The sequence below is a fragment of the Pseudophryne corroboree genome, unplaced genomic scaffold (assembly GCF_028390025.1).
Source record: "Pseudophryne corroboree isolate aPseCor3 unplaced genomic scaffold, aPseCor3.hap2 scaffold_2630, whole genome shotgun sequence".
In the NCBI taxonomy this organism is placed as follows: domain Eukaryota; kingdom Metazoa; phylum Chordata; class Amphibia; order Anura; family Myobatrachidae; genus Pseudophryne; species Pseudophryne corroboree.
The window spans coordinates 5,669-14,560 of NW_026969291.1; the positions used below are offsets into that span (position 1 = coordinate 5,669).

Consider the following 8,892-nt stretch of genomic DNA (forward strand, 5'->3'; position numbering starts at 1 on the left):
CCCTGGGTGGGATTGAACCACCAACCTTTTGGTTAATAGCCAAACACACTAACCGATTGCGCCACCGAGACACTTTGCAAACAGTACATACTGACAAAGGCTAATAAGCATACATCTAGAACGTTTCCTAGAAAAATATTAAAAAATCAATAATCTGGAGAGTTTTTGTAAGATGTTTCTTCCATCAACCAATGAATAAACACATTGGTACTTTCCCATGATGAGTGAGTGCTTCAGGATCTCTTGCACTTACATGTGCAGCAGAGTACTGCAATGGAAGCATGCTGGACCCATAACCCAGAGGTAGGCAGATTGAAACTATCCTTTGCTATATGCATTTTTTTTTGTTAATTTAAGTAATCAAAACTGGGATTGATATTTTTGCTCTTTTATTTTTACTTAAAGTACAATAACTTTTACCATTTTAATTTGTTTTAATAGTATATTGACAGTATAGTTTTCTTTCAAAAATCCACTTAATTTTCTTTACCCTATTATTAAAATGGTAATTGACAAAAAAAACTACATTGTCACCAGAAGAGCAATACAAAATGTACAAGTGATATATTAAAATCATCTTTCCAGCTTGAATTTCAATGATGCATTGGGGCAACAATTTTGTGAGAAACATCTTCACCCTTAAATAAAGATTTTCGTAATTTCTTACCTGTGTGCTAATTAGATATCACCTTGTTTTCACATTAAACAGACTTCCACATGAGAAAGCAGCAAGGATGCAGTGGCGTTAATGTTTCCTGGTGTCAACCTGTATTATTTCAGTAGACATTGAAATGAGGATGCATCTTGCTGCCTTTCCAATGAAGCAAGTTTAATTTAGTAATAGGTGAAAAACCATCCCTACAAAGGTGTTAATCAGAGACTTGGCTTTGTGGACACTTTTCAGAGAACAAATTTGTTAGCATAAAAATAAAGCCAGAAAATGAAGAGCTGTTTAATCACGCAATTTGATTTTTTTGCCAGCATATTTCTTTTTCTCTGCAACCCACTGCTAAATTGTGCTTCCTAGATGTTTTTATAAAATCACTGAATCAAATCTAACGCTGATTACATCAGAGAAGGCCAGGTACCCTACACCATAACAGGGGGATATGAAATTTGACTTGTCTACTTAAAGATCACCAAAATCTGATAACAAGGTCAATTAGGTCCCTGGGTGGGATTGAACCACCAACCTTTTGGTTAATAGCCGTACATACTAACTGATTGCGCAACAGAGACACTTTGCAAAAGTTCATACTGACAAAGGCTAATAAGCATTCATCTAAAACGTTTCCTAGAAAAACTTTAAAAAGTCAATAATCTGGAGAGTTTTTGTAAGATGTTTCTTCCATCAACCAACGAAGAAACACATTGGTACTTTCCCATGATGAGTGAGTGCTTCAGGATCTCTTGCACTTACATGTGCAGCAGAATACTGCAATGGAAGCATGCTGGACCCATAACCCAGAGGTAGGCAGATTGAAACTATCCTCTGCTGTATGCTTTTTTTTTTTTGTTAATTAAAGTAATCCAAAACTGGGATTGATATTTTGGTTCTTTTATTTTTACTTATAGTACAATAACTTTTACCATTTTAATTTGTTTTAATAGTATATTGACAGTATTGTTTTCTTTCAAAAATCCACTTCATTTTCTTTACCCTATTATTAAAATGGTAATTGACAAAAACAAACTACATTGTCACCAGAAGAGCAATACAAAATGTACAAGTAATATATTAAAATCATCTTTCCAGCTTGAATTTCAATGATGCATTGGGGCAACGATTTTGTGAGAAACATCTTCACCCTTAAATAAAGATTTTCTTAATTCCTTACCTGTGTGCTAATAAGATATCACCTTGTTTTCACATTAAACAGACTTCCACATGAGAAAGCAGCAAGGATGCAGTGGCGTTAATGTTTCCTGGTGTCAACCTGTATTATTTCAGTAGACATTGAAATGAGGATGCATCTTGCTGCCTTTCCAATGAAGCAAGTTTAATTTAGTAATAGGTGAAAAACCATCCCTACAAAGGTGTTAATCAGAGACTTGGCTTTGTGGACACTTTTCAGAGTACAAATTTGTTAGCATAAAAATAAAGCCAGAAAATGAAGAGCTGTTTAATCACGCAATTTGATTTTTTTGCCAGCATATTTCTTTTTCTCTGCAACCCACTGCTAAATTGTGCTTCCTAGATGTTTTTATAAAATCACTGAATCAAATCTAACTCTGATTACATCAGAGAAGGCCAGATACCCTACACCATAACAGGGGGTATGAAATTTGACTTGTCTACTTAAAGATCACCAAAATATGATAACAAGGTCAATTAGGTCCCTGGGTGGGATTGAACCACCAACCTTTTGGTTAATAGCCGTACATACTAACTGATTGCGCCACAGAGACACTTTGCAAAAGTTCATACTGACAAAGGCTAATAAGCATTCATCTAAAACGTTTCCTAGAAAAACTTTAAAAAGTCAATAATCTGGAGAGTTTTTGTAAGATGTTTCTTCCATCAACCAACGAAGAAACACATTGGTACTTTCCCATGATGAGTGAGTGCTTCAGGATCTCTTGAACTTACATGTGCAGCAGAGTACTGCAATGGAAGCATGCTGGGCCCATAACCCAGAGGTAGGCAGATTGAAACTATCCTCTGCTATATGCATTTTTTTGTTTGTTAATTAAAGTAATCCAAAACTGGGATTGATATTTTGGCTCTTTTATTTTTACTTAAAGTACAATAACTTTTACCATTTTAATTTGTTTTAATAGTATATTGACAGTATAGTTTTCTATCAAAAATCCACTTAATTTTCTTTACCCTGTTATTAAAATGGTAATTGACAAAAAAACTACATTGTCACCAGAAGAGCAATACAAAATGTACAAGTGATATATTAAAATCATCTTTCCAGCTTGAATTTCAATGATGCATTGGGGCAACAATTTTGTGAGAAACATCTTCACCCTTAAATAAAGATTTTCGTAATTCCTTACCTGTGTGCTAATTAGATACCACCTTGTTTTCACATTAAACAGACTTCCACATGAGAAAGCAGCAAGGATGCAGTGGCGTTAATGTTTCCTGGTGTCAACCTGTATTATTTCAGTAGACATTGAAATGAGGATACATCTTGCTGCCTTTCCAATGAAGCAAGTTTAATTTAGTAATAGGTGAAAAACCATCCCTACAAAGGTGTTAATCAGAGACTTGGCTTTGTGGACACTTTTCAGAGAACAAATTTGTTAGCATAAAAATAAAGCCAGAAAATAAAGAGCTGTTTAATCACTCAATTGGATTTTTCTGCCAGCATATTTTTTTTCTCTGCAACCCACTGCTAAATTGTGCTTCCTAGCTGTTTTTATAAAATCACTGAATCAAATCTAACTCTGATTACATCAGAGAAGGCCAGGTACCCTACACCATAACAGGGGGTTTGAAATTTTGACTTGTCTACTTAAAGATCACCAAAATCTGATAACAAGGTCAATTAGGTCCCTGGGTGGGATTGAACCACCAACCTTTTGGTTAATAGCCGTACATACTAACTGATTGCGCCACAGAGACACTTTGCAAAAGTCCATACTGACAAAGGCTAATAAGCATTCATCTAAAACGTTTCCTAGAAAAACTTTAAAAAGTCAATAATCTGGAGAGTTTTTGTAAGATGTTTCTTCCATCAACCAACGAAGAAACACATTGGTACTTTCCCATGATGAGTGAGTGCTTCAGGATCTCTTGAACTTACATGTGCAGCAGAGTACTGCAATGGAAGCATGCTGGGCCCATAACCCAGAGGTAGGCAGATTGAAACTATCCTCTGCTATATGCATTTTTTTTTTGTTAATTAAAGTAATCCAAAACTGGGATTGATATTTTGTCTCTTTTATTTTTACTTAAAGTACAATAACTTTTACCATTTTAATTTGTTTTAATAGTATATTGACAGTATTGTTTTCTTTCAAAAATCCACTTCATTTTCTTTACCCTATTATTAAAATGGTAATTGACAAAAACAAACTACATTGTCACCAGAAGAGCAATACAAAATGTACAAGTGATATATTAAAATCATCTTTCCAGCTTGAATTTCAATGTTGCATTGGGTCAACAATTTTGTGAGAAACATCTTCACCCTTAAATAAAGATTTTCTTAATTCCTTACCTGTGTGCTAATTAGATATCACCTTGTTTTCACATTAAACAGACTTCCACATGAGAAAGCAGCAAGGATGCAGTGGCGTTAATGTTTCCTGGTGTCAACTTGTATTATTTCAGTAGACATTGAAATGAGGATGCATCTTGCTGCCTTTCCAATGAAGCAAGTTTAATTTAGTAATAGGTGAAAAACCATCCTTACAAAGGTGTTAATCAGAGACTTGGCTTTGTGGACACTTTTCAGAGAACAAATTTGTTAGCATAAAAATAAAGCCAGAAAATGAAGAGCTGTTTAATCACTCGATTGGATTTTTCTGCCAGCATATTTTTTTTCTCTGCAACCCACTGCTAAATTGTGCTTCCTAGCTGTTTTTTATAAAATCACTGAATCAAATCTAACTCTGATTACATCAGAGAAGGCCAGGTACCCTACACAATAAGAGGGGGTTTGAAATTTTGACTTGTCTACTTAAATATCACCAAAATCTGATCACAAGGTCAATTACGTCCCTGGGTGGGATTGAACCACCAACCTTTTGGTTAATAGCCGAACACACTAACCGATTGCGCCACCGAGACACTTTGTAAACAGTACATACTGACAAAGGCTAATAAGCATACATCTAGAACGTTTCCTAGAAAAATATTAAAAAATCAATAATCTGGAGAGTTTTTGTAAGATGTTTCTTCCATCAACCAATGAATAAACACATTGGTACTTTCCCATGATGAGTGAGTGCTTCAGGATCTCTTGCACTTACATGTGCAGCAGAGTACTGCAATGGAAGCATGCTGGACCCATAACCCAGAGGTAGGCAGATTGAAACTATCCTTTGCTATATGCATTTTTTTTGTTAATTTAAGTAATCAAAACTGGGATTGATATTTTTGCTCTTTTATTTTTACTTAAAGTACAATAACTTTTACCATTTTAATTTGTTTTAATAGTATATTGACAGTATAGTTTTCTTTCAAAAATCCACTTAATTTTCTTTACCCTATTATTAAAATGGTAATTGACAAAAAAAACTACATTGTCACCAGAAGAGCAATACAAAATGTACAAGTGATATATTAAAATCATCTTTCCAGCTTGAATTTCAATGATGCATGGGGGCAACGATTTTGTGAGAAACATCTTCACCCTTAAATAAAGATTTTCTTAATTCCTTACCTGTGTGCTAATTAGATATCACCTTGTTTTCATATTAAACAGACTTTTACATGAGAAAGCAGCAAGGATGCAGTGGCGTTAATGTTTCCTGGTGTCAACCTGTATTATTTCAGTAGACATTGAAATGAGGATGCATCTTGCTGCCTTTCCAATGAAGCAAGTTTAATTTAGTAATAGGTGAAAAACCATCCTTACAAAGGTGTTAATCAGAGACTTGGCTTTGTGGACACTTTTCAGAGAACAAATTTGTTAGCATAAAAATAAAGCCAGAAAATAAAGAGCTGTTTAATCACTCAATTGGATTTTTCTGCCAGCATATTTTTTTTCTCTGCAACCCACTGCTAAATTGTGCTTCCTAGCTGTTTTTATAAAATAACTGAATCAAATCTAACTCTGATTACATCAGAGAAGGCCAAGTACCCTACACCATAACAGGGGGTTTGAAATTTTGACTTGTCTACTTAAAGATCACCAAAATCTGATAACAAGGTCAATTAGGTCCCTGGGTGGGTTTAAACCACCAACCTTTTGGTTAAAAGCCGTACATACTAACTGATTGCGCCACAGAGACACTTTGCAAATTTCCATACTGACAAAGGCTAATAAGCATTCATCTAAAACGTTTCCTAGAAAAACTTTAAAATGTCAATAATCTGGAGAGTTTTTGTAAGATGTTTCTTCCATCAACCAACGAAGAAACACATTGGTACTTTCCCATGATGAGTGAGTGCTTCAGGATCTCTTGCACTTACATGTGCAGCAGAGTACTGCAATGGAAGCATGCTGGGCCCATAACCCAGAGGTAGGCAGATTGAAACTATCCTCTGCTATATGCATTTTTTTTTGTTAATTAAAGTAATCCAAAACTGGGATTGATATTTTGTCTCTTTTATTTTTACTTAAAGTACAATAACTTTTACCATTTTAATTTGTTTTAATAGTATATTGACAGTATTGTTTTCTTTCAAAAATCCACTTCATTTTCTTTACCCTATTATTAAAATGGTAATTGACAAAAACAAACTACATTGTCACCAGAAGAGCAATACAAAATGTACAAGTGATATATTAAAATCATCTTTCCAGCTTGAATTTCAATGATGCATTGGGTCAACAATTTTGTGAGAAACATCTTCACCCTTAAATAAAGATTTTCTTAATTCCTTACCTGTGTGCTAATTAGATATCACCTTGTTTTCACATTAAACAGACTTCCACATGAGAAAGCAGCAAGGATGCAGTGGCGTTAATGTTTCCTGGTGTCAACTTGTATTATTTCAGTAGACATTGAAATGAGGATGCATCTTGCTGCCTTTCCAATGAAGCAAGTTTAATTTAGTAATAGGTGAAAAACCATCCTTACAAAGGTGTTAATCAGAGACTTGGCTTTGTGGACACTTTTCAGAGAACAAATTTGTTAGCATAAAAATAAAGCCAGAAAATGAAGAGCTGTTTAATCACTCGATTGGATTTTTCTGCCAGCATATTTTTTTTCTCTGCAACCCACTGCTAAATTGTGCTTCCTAGCTGTTTTTTATAAAATCACTGAATCAAATCTAACTCTGATTACATCAGAGAAGGCCATATACCCTACACCATAAGAGGAGGTTTGAAATTTTGACTTGTCTACTTAAATATCACCAAAATCTGATCACAAGGTTAATTACGTCCCTGGGTGGGATTGAACCACCAACCTTTTGGTTAACAGCCAAACACACTAACCGATTGCGCCACAGAGACACTTTGCAAAAAGTACATACTGACAAAGGCTAATAAGCATACATCTAGAACGTTTCCTATAAAAACATAAAAAAATCAATAATCTGGAGAGTTTTTGTAAGATGTTTCTTCCATCAACCAACGAATAAACACATTGGTACTTTCCCATGATGAGTGAGTGCTTCAGGATCTCTTACACTTACATGGGCAGCAGAGTACTGCAATGGAAGCATGCTGGACCCATAACCCAGAGGTAGGCAGATTGAAACTATCCTTTGCTATATGCATTTTTTTTGTTAATTTAAGTAATCAAAACTGGGATTGATATTTTTGCTCTTTTATTTTTACTTAAAGTACAATAACTTTTACCATTTTAATTTGTTTTAATAGTATATTGACAGTATAGTTTTCTTTCAAAAATCCACTTAATTTTCTTTACCCTGTTATTAAAATGGTAATTGACAAAAAAACTACATTGTCACCAGAAGAGCAATACAAAATGTACAAGTGATATATTAAAATCATCTTTCCAGCTTGAATTTCAATGATGCATTGGGGCAACAATTTTGTGAGAAACATCTTCACCCTTAAATAAAGATTTTCGTAATTCCTTACCTGTGTGCTAATTAGATATCACCTTGTTTTCACATTAAACAGACTTCCATGTGAGAAAGCAGCAAAGATGCAGTGGCGTTAATGTTTCCTGGTGTCAACCTGTATTATTTCAGTAGACATTGAAATGAGGATGCATCTTGCTGCCTTTCCAATGAAGCAAGTTTAATTTAGTAATAGGTGAAAAACCATCCTTACAAAGGTGTTAATCAGAGACTTGGCTTTGTGGACACTTTTCAGAGAACAAATTTGTTAGCATAAAAATAAATTCCAGAAAATGAAGAGCTGTTTAATCACTCAATTGGATTTTTCTGCCAGCATATTTTTTTTCTCTGCAACCCACTGCTAAATTGTGCTTCCTAGCTGTTTTTTATAAAATCACTGAATCAAATCTAACTCTGATTACATCAGAGAAGGCCAGGTACCCTACACAATAAGAGGGGGTTTGAAATTTTGACTTGTCTACTTAAATATCACCAAAATCTGATCACAAGGTCAATTACGTCCCTGGGTGGGATTGAACCACCGACCTTTTGGTTAATAGCCGAACACACTAACCGATTGTGCCACCAAGACACTTTGCAAACAGTACATACTAACAAAGGCTAATAAGCATACATCTAGAACGTTTCCTAGAAAAATATTAAAAAATCAATAATCTGGAGAGTTTTTGTAAGATGTTTCTTCCATCAACCAATGAATAAACACATTGGTACTTTCCCATGATGAGGGAGTGCTTCAGGATCTCTTGCACTTACATGTGCAGCAGAGTACTGCAATGGAAGCATGCTGGACCCATAACCCAGAGGTAGGCAGATTGAAACTATCCTTTGCTATATGCATTTTTTTTTGTTAATTTAAGTAATCAAAACTGGGATTGATATTTTTGCTCTTTTATTTTTACTTAAAGTACAATAACTTTTACCATTTTAATTTGTTTTAATAGTATATTGACAGTATAGTTTTCTTTCAAAAATCCACTTAATTTTCTTTACCCTATTATTAAAATGGTAATTGACAAAAAAAACTACATTGTCACCAGAAGAGCAATACAAAATGTACAAGTGATATATTAAAATCATCTTTCCAGCTTGAATTTCAATGATGCATTGGGGCAACAATTTTGTGAGAAACATATTCACCCTTAAATAAAGATTTTCGTAATTTCTTACCTGTGTGCTAATTAGATATCACCTTGTTTTCACATTAAACAGACTTC

The 8,892-nt window shown here is 34.3% G+C and overlaps 1 non-coding gene across 1 annotated transcript; it reads right to left on the minus strand.

Annotated features, from left to right (window-relative positions):
* Nucleotides 1–7,008: 7,008 nt before the first annotated feature.
* On the minus strand, nt 7,009–7,082 carry TRNAN-GUU (transfer RNA asparagine (anticodon GUU)). Its single transcript has one exon. It is a non-coding gene; the product is annotated as a tRNA-Asn (tRNA).
* Nucleotides 7,083–8,892: the final 1,810 nt, after the last annotated feature.